This window comes from Prionailurus viverrinus, chromosome D3 (genome assembly GCF_022837055.1).
Source record: "Prionailurus viverrinus isolate Anna chromosome D3, UM_Priviv_1.0, whole genome shotgun sequence".
NCBI lineage: Eukaryota > Metazoa > Chordata > Mammalia > Carnivora > Felidae > Prionailurus > Prionailurus viverrinus.
In genome coordinates this window covers 53865790-53880622 of record NC_062572.1, presented here as the reverse complement: position 1 = coordinate 53880622, position 14833 = coordinate 53865790, and the positions used below count along the sequence as shown (strand labels likewise).

General features: G+C 36.7%; 1 pseudogene; it reads right to left on the bottom strand.

Moving 5' to 3' along the window:
• Positions 1-14833, bottom strand: part of LOC125148655 (sterol-4-alpha-carboxylate 3-dehydrogenase, decarboxylating-like) — a 96062-nt pseudogene that overhangs the window by 18938 nt on the left and 62291 nt on the right.

The window sequence follows — 14833 nt, the reverse complement described above, 5'->3', positions numbered from 1 at the left end:
GAGAGAACAGGGTAGGGGCACAGAGAGAGGGAGAGAGAATCCCAAGCAGGCTTTGTGCTGTCAGTCCAGAGCCCAATATGGGCTCAGTCAAAATCTAGAGAAAGACACTTAACCAGTTGAGCCACCCAGGCACCCCTTGTTCTTCTTTTTCAAGACTTTTGGGATCTTTTGTGCCTCCATACAAATTTTAGAATTAGTTTTTCTAGCCCTGTGATAAATGATGTTTGTATTTTGATAGGGATTGCATTGGATAGTATGGACTTTTTAGCAATATTTTGTTTCCCAATCTATAAGCATGGAATATTTTTCCATTTGTTGGTGTTATCTTTAATTTCTTATATCAATGTTTTATAGTTTTCAGAGTGCAGGTCTTTCACCTCCTTGACTAAGTTTAGTCTTAGGTATTTTATTCTTTTTGGTGCAATTGTAAATTGAATTGCTTTCTTAATTTCTCTTTCTGCTTCTTCATTATTTGTGTATAGAAATGCAAGCGATTTCTTTACATTGATTTTATATCCTGCGACCTTACTGAATTCAATTAGTGGTTCCGGTAGTTTTTTGGTGATTCCTTAGGGTTTTTTTTATACGTGGTATTACATCATCTGCAAATAGTGAGTTTTACTTCTTCTTTACCAATTTGGAGGCCTTTTATTTCTGTTTGTTGTCTGATTCCTGTGGCTAGGACTTCCAGTACTATGTTGAATAAAATGTCAGCTTGGTTCCCGACTGCGTCTCAGCCCTTCCTACCATTTTTGATGTGGCCTCTCTCTATGTAGCTGTGGAGAATCTGTTCTGCCAGCCTTTGGGTCATTTTCTAAGTTATTTATGCTAATGTGGGTGTTATCTAGTTGTATCCATGGGAAAAGGTCAGTGTAGGGTCCTCCCTTACACTGCCACCTTTCCCAGAAGTCCTACATTTTCTTAATTCAGGATGTTTCTACCATTTTGAAAAATTTCTAATAATTTCATTCCATCTGCATCATCAATAACTGTATGGTCAGTTACATTCATCACATTTTAACTATATTTCAACTCAGAAGTTAAAAGTTTAAAAGTTTAAAGTTCAAACTTTGAAGCTTAAAAGTTTAAAAGTTATTAAAGCAAACACGATCTAAACTTAGTTCTGCATACAGGCAAGACTGAGGTAAACAATAAATTGTTTTTCCTTAACTAGACATTCTCGACTAGTCATACTTGAGGATTTTATTTTTGACTATTCAATCAGGTTTAATAGGACCAAAGTGATACACGTGCAGGAATGCTAAACACGAAGCAATGATCTAAATTTGAAGTATTTCTTTTCTGGTCTCTACATCTGAAATGAGAAATGTGCTCCTTCATTTCTCTTGTGTGCTGGGTGACAGATGGGAGAAGAGCTTCTTCTACGTCTCTCCTGCAGTCTCAATGCCCGAGGGTAGCGTTGCAGTCCCCAAATCTCTAGCTTCATAACTTTCAGATGTGCTATTTCTTTGAACACTTCAGGGACATGCAGCGAAGTAACTGAAAGGATGCTCAATTCCATATCTCAGTCTACAAGATGGCTTGGGATGTCCTGTCCTCGCCTCTGAGGTAGGCCATGCCTCTTGAAAGGTGAACCTTTGTGCTACCTCTTAGTGACTTCCTTCCCTCTATAGCCCCATGAAAAATTTTCCCCTATGGATGTATTACTCCCTGCTTTCCAAATTGGTCATGGACACGAGTCATATTTATAAAATTCTGTTCCAACCTAAATGGAAATTTCTGGCATGTAATCACGCAAATATTTCTGGCATGTAATAGCAAATATCAAAAACTGACCAGAGGAGAAACCTTGTAAGATGAGATACATATGAGGTTTATATGGGAGGACTATTTCTATGCTAATCAAGCTCAACAACTATTTGTTAAATGAATGATTTTTTTCCCTTTTCTTATTTCCTTTCTGAATCTTGGAAAGTTTAGCCTGCACAATTTGTTATCCAAAACTTTGAATTTTTTACAGATATTAACTTGAAGGTTTTGAAATTGAGACCAGGTGGTTCAATCCAGGGCCTTACATTTGGAATATTGGATTCCCCTAGGGTAACAGTCTGTCAGGAAAACATTTATGCAACACAAAGATAAGTCCAGATTCTTGTGCCAAGACTTGAGGGGAATGAGGCTCTCTGCATGAACTAATATAAAGTTCTGACTGCGTTGATGAACAGAAAATGGTGAAATTGTAAATGCATAGCTATTATGGAGATGGAGACATTGCCTTTTAGAGATTTCCTCTGGTTTCATTCCACTCTGGGGATACAAGATCAGGAATATTTTTCACCAGTTTAACATATCAGAGCAGTGTAGAAATACTGTTCTGGCAAGAAAGGTTTTCCTATCTGTGAAAGTTTCTAAGTTAACAAGATTTATTTATCCTTTAGTTCACCAGGATTATATTGAACAGTTTGTCTCCACTATCCGTTTCTGCACACGTGCTGTCAAACCTCTCCATATTTTTCATATTCCTGTTCATGTTTGGGGACTTTTTTTTCCTTCTCTAAAATCTCTGGATTTTTCACTCATATTGATTGCTTCTTTTTCCAAAAATTTTAAGTTTATTTATTTATTTAAAAAAAATTTTTTAATGTTTATTTATTTTTGAGACAGAGAGAGACAGAGCATGAATGGGGGAGGGTCAGAGAGAGAGGGAGACACAGAATCTGAAACAGGCTCCAGGCTCTGAGCTGTCAGCACAGAGCCTGACGCGGGGCTCAAACTCACGGACCGTGAGATCATGACCTGAGCCGAAGTCGGATGCCCAACCGACTGAGCCACCCAGGTGCCCCTTAAGTTTATTTATTTTTGAGGGAGGGAGGGAGAGAGAGAAAGAGAGAGAGGGAGAGAGCTTGTGTATGCGAGCAGGGGAAGGGCAGAGACAGAGGCAGAGAGAGAATCCCAAGCAGGCCCTGTGCTGTCAGCGTGGAGCCCAAGGCAGGGCTCAGACTCACAAACCATGAGATCATGACCTGAGCCAAAACCAAGAGTCAGTCGCTTAAGGGACTGAGCGACGCATGAGCCCTCGCCAAATTTATTTTTGACTGAAGCATTTATTCTAAAATACTTGCTTTCTGAATGCCAAAGCGGACAATGACTGTGCTGTGGATTTAGGACTTTGCACTGCAGCTCCAAGCTCTGAGTTCCCAGACAGAGTCCATGTGCCCATCCTCAGGATACCCAAATTCTTAGCCTGTGGCTCAAGCCCGAAATAGAACTTGTTCATCCCAATGAATTTGCTTTCCAAAAGGCAGAATGTGACCCTGCCCACTTAGCTGGCTCCATCACCATATGGTGGTCCTCCCAATAGGCAAAGAGCACAGTTACTACATACTCTTAGAGAAATAGAAAAAATAAACTTTTGGTCATGAGTCATTATTTAGAAGTATCACTTTGATATTCTTTAACACACGTTTATCTTCTAAATTAATTCCCCAGCCAAAAAATTAAAAAAAAATCAAGTTTTCTATTCCTATGTATTACATTAAGTTTCTTAGCATTTTATGCAGAATTCTAACCCTGTTTTTAAAACAACCACCACTTTTCTATACAAACCCAATGCTCTGGGTTTCTTATGCTTTCACATTTTGTTACCATTGCTATGTCCTCTGATATTTATAATACTTTGGTCTACTGATTCTTTTTTTTTTTTTAAGATCATTTAATTTTTATTTAAAAATGTATTGGAGTACAATTAACATGCAAGGTTATATTAGTTTTAAGGTGTACAAATATTGATTCATCATCTCTATATATTACTCAGGGCTCGCCGCTATAAGTGCAGTGGTTGTTGTTATACGTTATTACCACATTATCGGCTATATTCCATATGCTGTAGTTTTCATCTCTGTGACTTATTTTATAACTAGAAGTTTGTGCCTCTTAAGCTCCTTTATCTATTTCACCTACCTGCCCCCCATCTCCTGCTTCTTCTTTAGCCGTATGTGGTCTTACCTTCTCCATGAAGATTTCCTAAATGACTAAAGCTCTCTGTATCACACCGATTTAGATTTTAATATACAGTGTATCATGTTGTAAAACTCAGAAGACTCAGCACAATCTTCCTACCTTTGCTAAACAAAAAATGCCTTAACTTCCACATACACATAATCAATAGTCTTACTGATTTTTCTGGAAGAGTTCTATAAATCAATCTCTCAAGTCATTACATTGGCAATTTCTGACAGAAATAGTACTTCTTTGCCCAACATTATCATAATTCTCTTGAGTGAAATCAATACTGTAAGCTCCTTGTCTAGTCTCTTAGTTTGTATTGGAATTATCACAAAAATCCCAATTACTGTAGTGAGAAAATTGAAGAAATACATCCAGGACGTCACGGTAACCTGAAGTTGGTGAGCAGAAGAAAATAGCTTCATCTGATCAAAGTTTAGGCTTTCCTAAAATTGGCTTCTTGGCAACGAAATATTAATGGTGGAAATAGTGGCAATTAAGAAAATAATTCATTAGCTATGTTCACTTCTATGACAGATAGCTCTTTAAAGAAAATTACTTTTCCTTACTTGAAGTTAAGGCAGTAGTGTGGCACTACATATGTCCATCAGTTCTCTGAAATGCTCTGAAATGTTTGTTTTTCACTAATCAATTCTACCAAATCAGGATTTGTATGTGCAAAGTTGTGTCCCACCTATTTTTCTAAGTTTAAATTTGGTGCAGTGGTTGAGCCTCTTTTTTTTTTTAAGGATAATAAAAAATAAAGATGAGTTTATAAAAAAATTGTTTTTTTTCTAACTTTTGTATTCATTCTGAAAAGAGGCAGTCTAAAATCAAAATTAAACAGTTATATCAGAATGACACAGGACTAAAAGATCATTGTTCTGAGCTCTTTAGAAGAAAGAAATTGTGCTTTTTTGAGAAGACTACAAATGAAGTGTTCTCTGCTCTTTAAATAAGAACTGATTAAAAGATGACTTAAATAGAAACTCTAAAACAAAAGTGGTTGCAACTTTGATAAGAAGAAACAGATGTAGCTGGTATTCCTTGAGTTAACACAATTGAAATTCTAATACTGAAAACCCACATTAACTGTTATATTTTACAAATATATATATTAAAAAACAGTCCATGCTCACATGTTTGATTCTTTCAGATTGACCTTATTGACCAAAAATGCATTATCTACATCAAAACATTTATGAAAAAAATTTACTAACATGATAACCATTCCAATGAGAAGAATAGAATGAATATAAGTATAAAATCTATAGATAATTCAAAACCCAGTAGTATTTTATAACAAAGTAGACATTCAGTTATTTATTTCATGCCTTCCATACTAGAATGTGGGCAGATTCTATGTCTTTCTCATTCATCATTATATTCCTAGCACTAGATCGGTGGCTGGCTTATAATAACTACATAAGAATATTTGTTCATTGAAACAAAACAGACTCATAAATACAGAGAATAATTTGGTGGTTGTCAGAGAGGAAGAGGTGGGGGAGATGGGTAAAATAGGGGAAGGGCGTTAAAATTTTAAGGTAGAAGATTTATTTTCCTTTCCTTTCCTTTCCTTTCCTTTCCTTTCTTTTCTTATTTTATTTTTTAAGTCCATTTACTTATTTTAAGAGAGAGAACAAGTGGGGTAGGGAAAGAGAGAGAGGGGAGAGTGAGAATCTCAAGCAGGCTCTGCACTGTCAGCACAAAGCCCCATGTGGGGGCTCCAACTCAGGAATGGTGTGATTATGATCTGAGCCGAAATCAAAAGTCAAATACTTACCCTTAAGATTGAACCATGCAGGTTCCCCAAAGAAGGTTTCTTAAACAGAATAGAAAAAGCGTCAGCCATAAAAAAGATTGATAAGGTGGACAACGTTAAAATTAAAAGCTCTGTTCGTCAAAATACACATTTAGGCAATGAAAAGACCAGACCCAGATTGCGAGAGGCACATGTAACTGGCAACACATGTAACTGGCAAAGGACTCGCATCCAGACATATAAAGCATATAAAGAATGACTACAAATCAGTAAAAAAATAATAAAATAAAATAAAATAAAATAAAATAAAATAAAATAAAATAAAATAAATTAGCAACCCAATTTAAAAAAATGGGCAAAAGGCTAGAAAACACTTTACAAACGAGGGTACCAGAAAGGCCACTGACAGATGGACAGGTGTTCCACCTCCTCATCAGGGAAAACCTTACCGGAAGCATCAGGAGGTGGCACCGAGCACTGCCAGAGCAGTAAAAACTGCAGAGCTGGCCGGGATCTGGAGCAGCTTTTGGAAGCTCCGGTGGGAGTGTGAACGTGTGACCGTTTCGGAACGCTGCCTGCATTTTCTCTACAGCTGACGCTGGCAAACCCAACGGTTCCACAACTAGGGGTGCCCCCCAAAGTGTATACATGTGTGCGCCGGAAGACATATACAAGAATGTCTGAAGAAGATTCTTCATAATCGTCTCAAACTGGACACATCCCAAATTCCAAAAACAGTAGATTGGATGGAGTAATTGTGGTGTATTCAAACAATGGATTACCATAAAGCGAGCGTGACACAAAATAATTACATATTGTGATTCCCTTTATGTAAAACTCAAAAATCAAGAAACAGTAACTTCTGGGATCAGAAATTAGGACAGTGATGACTTTGGGAAGGAGAGGTAGTGAACTTCAAAGGTACTTGGTCTGGACGTTGGCTACCATGGTGTGTTTATTTTGTGATAATTCAGTGAGCTGTAAAACTTGTGACTTGCATACATTTATATGTGTGTAAGAGAAGTTTTAAAAAAATGAATATTTGTTGATTAATTAATGGATGAATTAATGAATGAATATTAAACAATTGTAAAAATAACAAGACCTACTGTTTTGTGCTCAATAAAAGACCTGTACACCGTCTTGTATACACCAGCTTTCTATGAATTATGGTGACTTTTAGGTAGAATCAAAACAGCTCTCTCATATAATAATATTTAATTAGGTTTTGTGTTTAGTAATTTAAATATTTGGAAACAAGTCTAACCTAAATTTAAAAATAATAGATTCTATACAATGGTTACAAGAATATTTTATTTCTCCTCTTTCGTCTTTTTTTTCTCTCTCTCTATATATATTTAATTTTTTAAATATTTATTCATTTTTTAGAGAGAGCAAGAGACAGAGCCGAACGGGGAGGGGCAGAGTGAGAAGGAGACACAGAAACCCAAGCAGGCTTCAGGCTCTGAAATATCAGCACAGAGCCCAATGCGGGGTTCAAACTCACCAACCCTGATATCATGACCTGAGCCTAAGTCATACACTTAACTGAGCCACCCAGGCTCCCCTTTTTTCTCTAAATGTATTAATTAGGGTTTTGAGGAACATACAAGTGTGATTTCAAATTTATTGACCATAGTTTACCAAATTGCAAATCTTTTGGTCCCATTGAAAGATAGCTGTATTTTTCTTTAAATTTACCTTAAACCAGCTCACTATATTGTTTTAGCCTCAAGTTAGGGGAACTCTCAAATCAAGGACAAATGCCCATAAAATCATAGTTTTGAGGTAGTAATTATCATTGCTCTAATGGAAAAATAAAATAAGTACGTAACTATTAAAATAAATGCCCTTCCACAGAAACTGGGAGACTACAGTGCTATTTTTCTTGGTGTTTACTTTTTAATGGGATATTTCCCAGGTCCTTGAAAAAGACATTTTTGGGTCCTTAAGGTGGCAAAAGCCTAATTTAACTTTTAAAAGGATTTACAAATTTTTCAAAGAGACAGAGTAAGAACTTATTATAAGTTTTCTAAAATAAGTGGTATGATATGGGAGGGGAGGAATCTCTTTCCTTATTTTTATCAGGGAGAATAAAGCCTTTTATTTTTAATTTGCATTTGCCTTTACATAAGTATAGCCCAAATTAATAGTAGCAGAGTAGGGACGAAAGGCTACTAGCAGAAATTTCTGATTTTGATTCCAAGTTTCCAGTCCCAAACTTCATTAGACTCTTTTCCCCTTTAATCATATTTTATTTATTCTTCAGTGAGTTCAGGTCCTATTTCAACAGTCAAGCTTGCACAAAACCCCTTAGGCTGGGTTACCTTTCCTCCATGACTAAATCTGTACATATTTATTATAACAGATGGTGCATAATAATTCTTGACAATTAAAGTGTGGTCACTGGAGCCGAATAAAGACAGGATAAATCGTTGCTTATGTTGTATAATGGAAAGAATGCAGAAGATGATACTGAAGGTTGCAGTTATGTTCCAGCCTTGCTGTACCAACTTGCTAAGTAATTATAATATCTTCTTCTGTGGGTTACTGCAAAGATAAAATGAAATTATGTGATTAGCACAGTGTAAACCAGAGAGCAAAAGTAGGTCTGAATGGAGCTCAAGGAATGTTGCTGGGTTAAATACATTTTCAAAATCCTTCCAAGACCTAGGATTTCATGCTTTGCTGATTTTGGATTTAGGATAATATTGCAGGATTTGCTTCTTTAATTTCAGCACTTCTTTTCCTTCATGTCATTTTAAGTATTTACACTTCGGTTTTATTTGTTGAGTTCCTTCAATTTTTGTGACATGGATGCTCACCTTTGTGTGTGGAATCAGATTAATTAGGATCCATTGATGTCTCAGATTTATGTAAAATTGGAAATGGGCCTAATGGACATCTGGTATGAAAAACAAGTTGAAAGCATGTTATCTCCTTGGTGACAAAATAGATTTGATTTAGAACTACTAAACGGTATTATTCTTTAGAGGTTTTCCTTTTATTTATTTTGTATTTATTTTTAATCCAAACACTTGATTTTACCTGATAGAGAAGCAAAGTGATAAGTTGTATTTGAGGATGCAGCATTAATTGATTCTTAAAACCCTTCTTCTCCATAAAACTTGAAAATATCATATAAAATACCAATTTCATTTCTAACCACATATTGGAAGATGCTAACATTTTCTGATACAATAAAGGAGGACTTTTCCACCTTCTAGAGAGTGTATTTTCTTGAGCATTGGACACATGCTTAGATACACCAAGCAGATTAGAACCCCTTCCCTGGAGATGCCGAATAAACACTGTCCGAGAGAGAAGCAAATAAGCATATTTTCAAGATATGTTTATGTAATAAACTATTTTTGAAAACTATAAATTATTTCTGCCTCAATTTTTTTCTGGTTGTCTGGCACAAATATAATATCTGAGAGTGCAGTCACTTATGCATATTTACACGAAGAGTAATCTGGTCAAATATCAGTATGATTAAATATAAAGAAGTATTTGCTAACAGCAAATATATTTAAGTTCTTATACAGTACCCCATAGGAAAAAAAGAACAAAACATATCATATCTTAAAAGAGGGCTTTAGCAATATATATTTTTTTGTTTTTAGAGAGTGCATCTTTATTACTAGCACAATATTATTAGCACATACATGAGTTTTAATATTATCATTTTTGTGTCTGGGTTGAAGTCAAAAGTATATATGTATTTTTATCATTTTATTTTATTAAAAAATGTTTATTCAGAGAGTGGGGGAGGGGCAGGGAGTCAGGGAGAGAGAGAGAATCCCAAGCAGACTCCCTGCTGATAGCACAGAGCCTAACTCAGGGCTCCATCTCATGAACTGTGGGATTATGACCTGAGCTGAAATCAAAAGTGGGATGCTCAACCAACTGAGTCACCCAGACACCCCTATAAACATATTTTTAAAGTTGAAATTAAAACAATCAGGTTGAGCTGTAATTGAGAAGAGAATGTAAGAAAGTGATTGGTAAGAAAAATTGGTTAAGTGATGAAATCTATTAGGTTTAGATAATTTAAATTAAAACGTGAAATGATATAATGAAAGATAGTTTGAAAATAAGGTGACCAATACTTTACATTTAAATGTAGCAGGTAAAAATTCCATATTTTTTAGTTTTGAAGTATCAGACACCCCTCTGGAGACCAAGTGAAAATCCGATGGGCCTGGGTATGTCTAGCAAAATGGACGAGACCAGAATCCTGATTTGTTGCCAGTGTTCTAGCTACATGAGGAATGAGGAGCCTCTGAGGAAAATTCATTCAACCAGAGGGAAGAATAAGCCATAAATACTAAACATGAATTTCTGAAAAGAATAGATATTTCAAGTACATCCTTTTTGGTATTATTGAATTATTGGCCTATGACCAGTACTGTGGGAGCAGAAGAAATACAACCATGAGGGCCCATTAATAAACCATTATGGGAAAGTAGAAACCAAGCATTCCTTTCCCCCACTTTACCACATGCTGCTGTCAGAGCACTGTAAGTGGCTAAAACCATAGAAGTCACCAAAGGGACACTGTCATCATGGTAGCATTCTGGGAGACTCTGTAGTGCTCAGAAGGAGCTGCCTACCCATCCTGTCACCCCCTACACTGCTTAAGCAACACTGTGCTAGATGAAATAGACATATTTCTAGGTGTATATGAGGAATCCCTGAATCAAAGAAATAGGTGAAAAATTTCATGCGACCAATAATCCTTCATCAGAAATGTTAAGGCAGGGGCACCTGGGTGGCTCAGTCAGTTAAACGCCCAATTCTTGATTTCAGCTCAGGTCATAATCTCACTTTGTGAAATTGAGGCTCCCCGTTGGGCTCTGCACGGATAGCATGGAGCCTGCTTGAGATTCTCTCTCTCTCCCTCTCTCTGCCCTGCCTCTGCTTGTGTTCTCTCTGTCTCTCAAAATAAATAAATATTTAAGAAAGAAATAAATATTAAGGCGATGGTAAAGAAAAATGAAGTTATTCTTCTTAGTAAGACTCCATCCCTAAGTACAGGTGAGGCCTAAGGAAAGTGGAAGAACTTTAGAGTAAGTGATTGAATATCCCTTATCCTCTAAGAGGAAATAGTTGGAGAAGTTCTCATAAAAGGCTCTTTGGTTTTTGCATGATTTTCCAAGAGTCTCAGTATTTGAGGAAGTGTGATGAGGGAGGGCTTGAAGAAGGTTGTTGGGTGGATAGACTTTGGTCTACCTGGGTAGGCTCCTGAAAGGAGCTGTTGGCAAACACATATTGCACACTATGGACTTTCCAAGGCTCAGAATATGTTTTCTTTACCCCAGTAAACCTCGCTCTGTGATTTCCTTTGAGAAAGTTGTGAATGAAGAACATTGTAGCTTGGTCTCTCCTAGAACCTCAGGGTCATAAAAGGATTTTTGAAAGTATCAATGGACTCTGGTGGATAAGGTTAGAAAACAAATCCAGTAACAGAGCTGCTTCATACAAGAAGTAGCTTAGAGTAGCAATCTCTAAGTCTATGTGGGTGTTATGGACTTGGTTTCCTTTTGATCCAAGGGTCCTATTAATAATAGCAACTCAAAGAAAAATTTGGTAACCCTTAGTATGTGCCTAACAATCTGCTAAGTACTTTATTCACACTATCTCCTTTATTCCTCATAATCACCTTATGAAATAGCCATTATTACTATCCCCTTTTAACAGATGAAGAAACTGAGGTTCATAGGTGATGGATGACTGCCTACATTCTCACCATCTTTTAGATGCCAAGCACTGTGCCAAAAATTTCACCTGCATCATTAACTTTAATACTCAGATCCACTGTTTAAAATGATGATTTCTAAGACTTGAGCTATATTAAATGTCCTTAGATATGGTTTTATTTATTTCTTTATTTTTTTAAATGTGTTTCCTGGAAGCTCAGGCTTACAATTCAGGTGTGTTACCCAGGGGGCTATGTTAGGATAGGAACTAAACTTTTCTGAAGTTGGTGGGTCAGAAATACATCTATTTTCTTTCTATAGAATTAGATCTCTAAATGTATTTGAACATAATCTCTAAAGATGTTATGTAATATAACATTGCCTTATAGCAAGTATTTAAAAACAAGGAGGCTTGCTTATAAATAGCTGGTTATTTTCTCACTTCTTTTTTTCTCAGCACATTTCTCTTCAGTGTTTGGTATCTTTCCAGAGCTAATTACCCATTGTTAAAGAAAACATTGCACCAGAAAAGAGGAGTATGCAGAAGTTGATGTTATTCCAGTATTATTGCCAGCAAGAGGGGAGAGAACACAGACCAAGTCTGAATAGTCAATTCTGCTGAAACAAAGGGTGGAGTGTTTCTTTAAGTGCTGAAATGAGTTAGTGGAAAAGAAGTGGAATACATTGTGGGGAAGTTGATCAATGGTATAAGTGGAACGCACTGAGTTTTCCCTGAGTTTGTAAATGTGTTTATGACTAGGTCATCTGTGTTTGCTAACTGACTCTCATCCAAGGTAGGCTTCTGACCTCCCACAGAGACTGGGAGGGTGTTAAGTCCTTTCATAATGTTTATGATTTAAGGAGATGGTTTTCAGGTCTTTGAGAAAGATGTTTCCTGAGTTGTAAAACTTGCAAGAGATGGGGAGAAGATTTACATATATTTCAAAGAGGCAGAGAGAGAAGTTACAACAGTAAGTTTTCTAAAGTAAATGCTCTAAGAACAGGGAGGTCAGGGGTTATAGTCAGAAAGAAATCTGTCTAAAGTTTCGTCAAGCTGAGAGGACCTTGAAGACCATCTTGATCATCATCATCCTGACGTTTTTTGATGTATCTGCAACCTTCTCAGGAGTGTTTTTTTGCAGTTTTGGTCTTTCTTTCTTTCTTTCTTTCTTTCTTTCTTTCTTTCTTTCTATGTTTATTCATTTTGGAGAGAGACAGAGGCAGGACACGAGTGGGTTAGGGGCATAGAGAGGGAGACACAGTATCCAAAGCAGGCTCCAGGCTCCGAGTTGTCAGCACAGAGCCCGACGCGGGACTGGAACTCATGAGCAGTGAGATCACAACCTGAGCCGAAGTCGGAAGTTCAACTGACTGAGCCACCCAGGCACCCTGAAGAGCTCTTTCTTTTTAATGTTTATTTATTTTTGAGGGGGGGTGGGCAGAGAGAGAGAGAGGGGTGGGGGACAGAGAATCTGAAATGGGTTCTGCACCAACAGCAGTCAGCTGATGCGGGCTCGAACTCAGGAACCATGAGATCATGACCGAGTTGAAGTTGGATGCTGAACTGACTGAGCCACCCAGGCACCCATAAGAGGAGCTCTTAATATTCTTATTGTCCAAGCTGAGAGAGCATTCCAGCTATCAGCTTTCCCACAAATCCAGGCAAACAAGTTTGAGACTTAAGATTTATCTTTGCTGCTTTTTAACAACCTCTTTATTTCATGCTACATTTAATCCAGTTGTGGTTGGCTGTCCTGGAGGCAGCCTCTATTTCCCCTCTGTGCCAACACTGAAACAACATTTTTGTAACATTAAAAAAAAACTGATTTTGCAACATGCTAGTGAATGATGTAGATTTTACTAAAGAATTATCCGGAGACAAAGGATAAGAATTTAGGTCACACAAAACATACAATCCTAAGTTCCCTCAAAGGCCCCCTTCCTTCCATCCCTTTTGTACTTCCTGTGAACATCTGCCCTTCTGGAACAAAGAAAAGGCTTTCTTTCAGGTTTATCAAAGATTACCCCAGGGCCAGGAAATGGAAACACAGTCTTTGTGTATGCCTACCAAAATAACCGCCCCACTCTCCTCAGCCCCCAACACAGTGGATTCTTCCATGAGGAGATTTCACTGCTAAGGTGAAGAAGATAGTTCCATATCAGTAGTTATATTAAGATCCTTCTTATCTAAATGTGAATAGTACTTTAGCAGCTGAATAACTTTTTTCAAATCTATAAAAACTTGAAAGAAAAGTCCTGAGGAAAGAAATGCCTACATAAAGTTATCATTTCCAAGACCCTGAAACTTTCAGCCAGAGCTAAATCACTGACGCGTGATTTTACTGTGAATTCTGGCTCTTCCTTACTCATGCATAATTAAGTTACATTTCTTAGCTCCTCATGATTCTGCCAAAGCTCTCGGGCAAATCAACTCAACTTTCCCTGAGTCCTTCCTGGTATGTGGCTAAAGCTCAGTTTTGTTTCCCTTTAACGAAGAATTAAATCATAGAATCCATAAACTAAGCCAGATCATAGAAAATTTAAAGCAGGTCATTATAGTCTAGTGACTTCACCAATCCTTTGTGCCTTTCTTCCTTTTCGTAAAGCAGGTGATAAAGTAAGCTTTTGCTGTTCAAGGGTAAGTAATTCTCAGGTATTATTTTTGGATCATAATACTAGTTCAGCAGCTACAGTGCTATAGGGTTAGATTCTAAGAAACTTCTTAGCAATAAGTTGTACACAGACAGAAAACCATGACTTTCAAAGAAAGAATAAAACCCATCATCACCATGTTATGAGCTTCTTAGTGTCAATAGGCTCCTACTTAGGGAATGAATGTAAGATACTCTTTTAATACTAAAAAAACACAGATCTTTTGTTGTCTTTAAAATAGAAAGTTGATAAGACTATTAATTAACAGTTGGTTTAAAATCTCCTACTAAAAATTTCAACTTCCAGTTTGTCAATTTGTATTCTAATCAAGCATTGTATCATTAATGGGTTTAAGTTCCTAGAGAAATCCAGAAAGGCTGTTTTAATCTGTCATATAGCTGATAAAGTGTATAGATACAATAAAGTGTAATGGAACAAAACCTATTATTTTTTTTTCTTCCAAGTATCACTATCCAGTCAAGGTATTAAAGGCGTGAACAAGATAAATAATGTACACATTGTCTGGATGGACTAGTTCCACATAAAAATTGTTAGAAAGTTTCAGAAGGATAACTGAGGTTAAAAGGTAGCCTAATCCCTTAAATCTCCTGCTGAATATCAGAAAATAGGAGGAAAGATATAGAAACAGGAAAATAATGATTACAAAGGAGAAATGGTATTGTAGAAAATTAAACAATACTGTGGATTTTTTTACCCATTGCTTATTTATTTATTTATTGAAGTAATC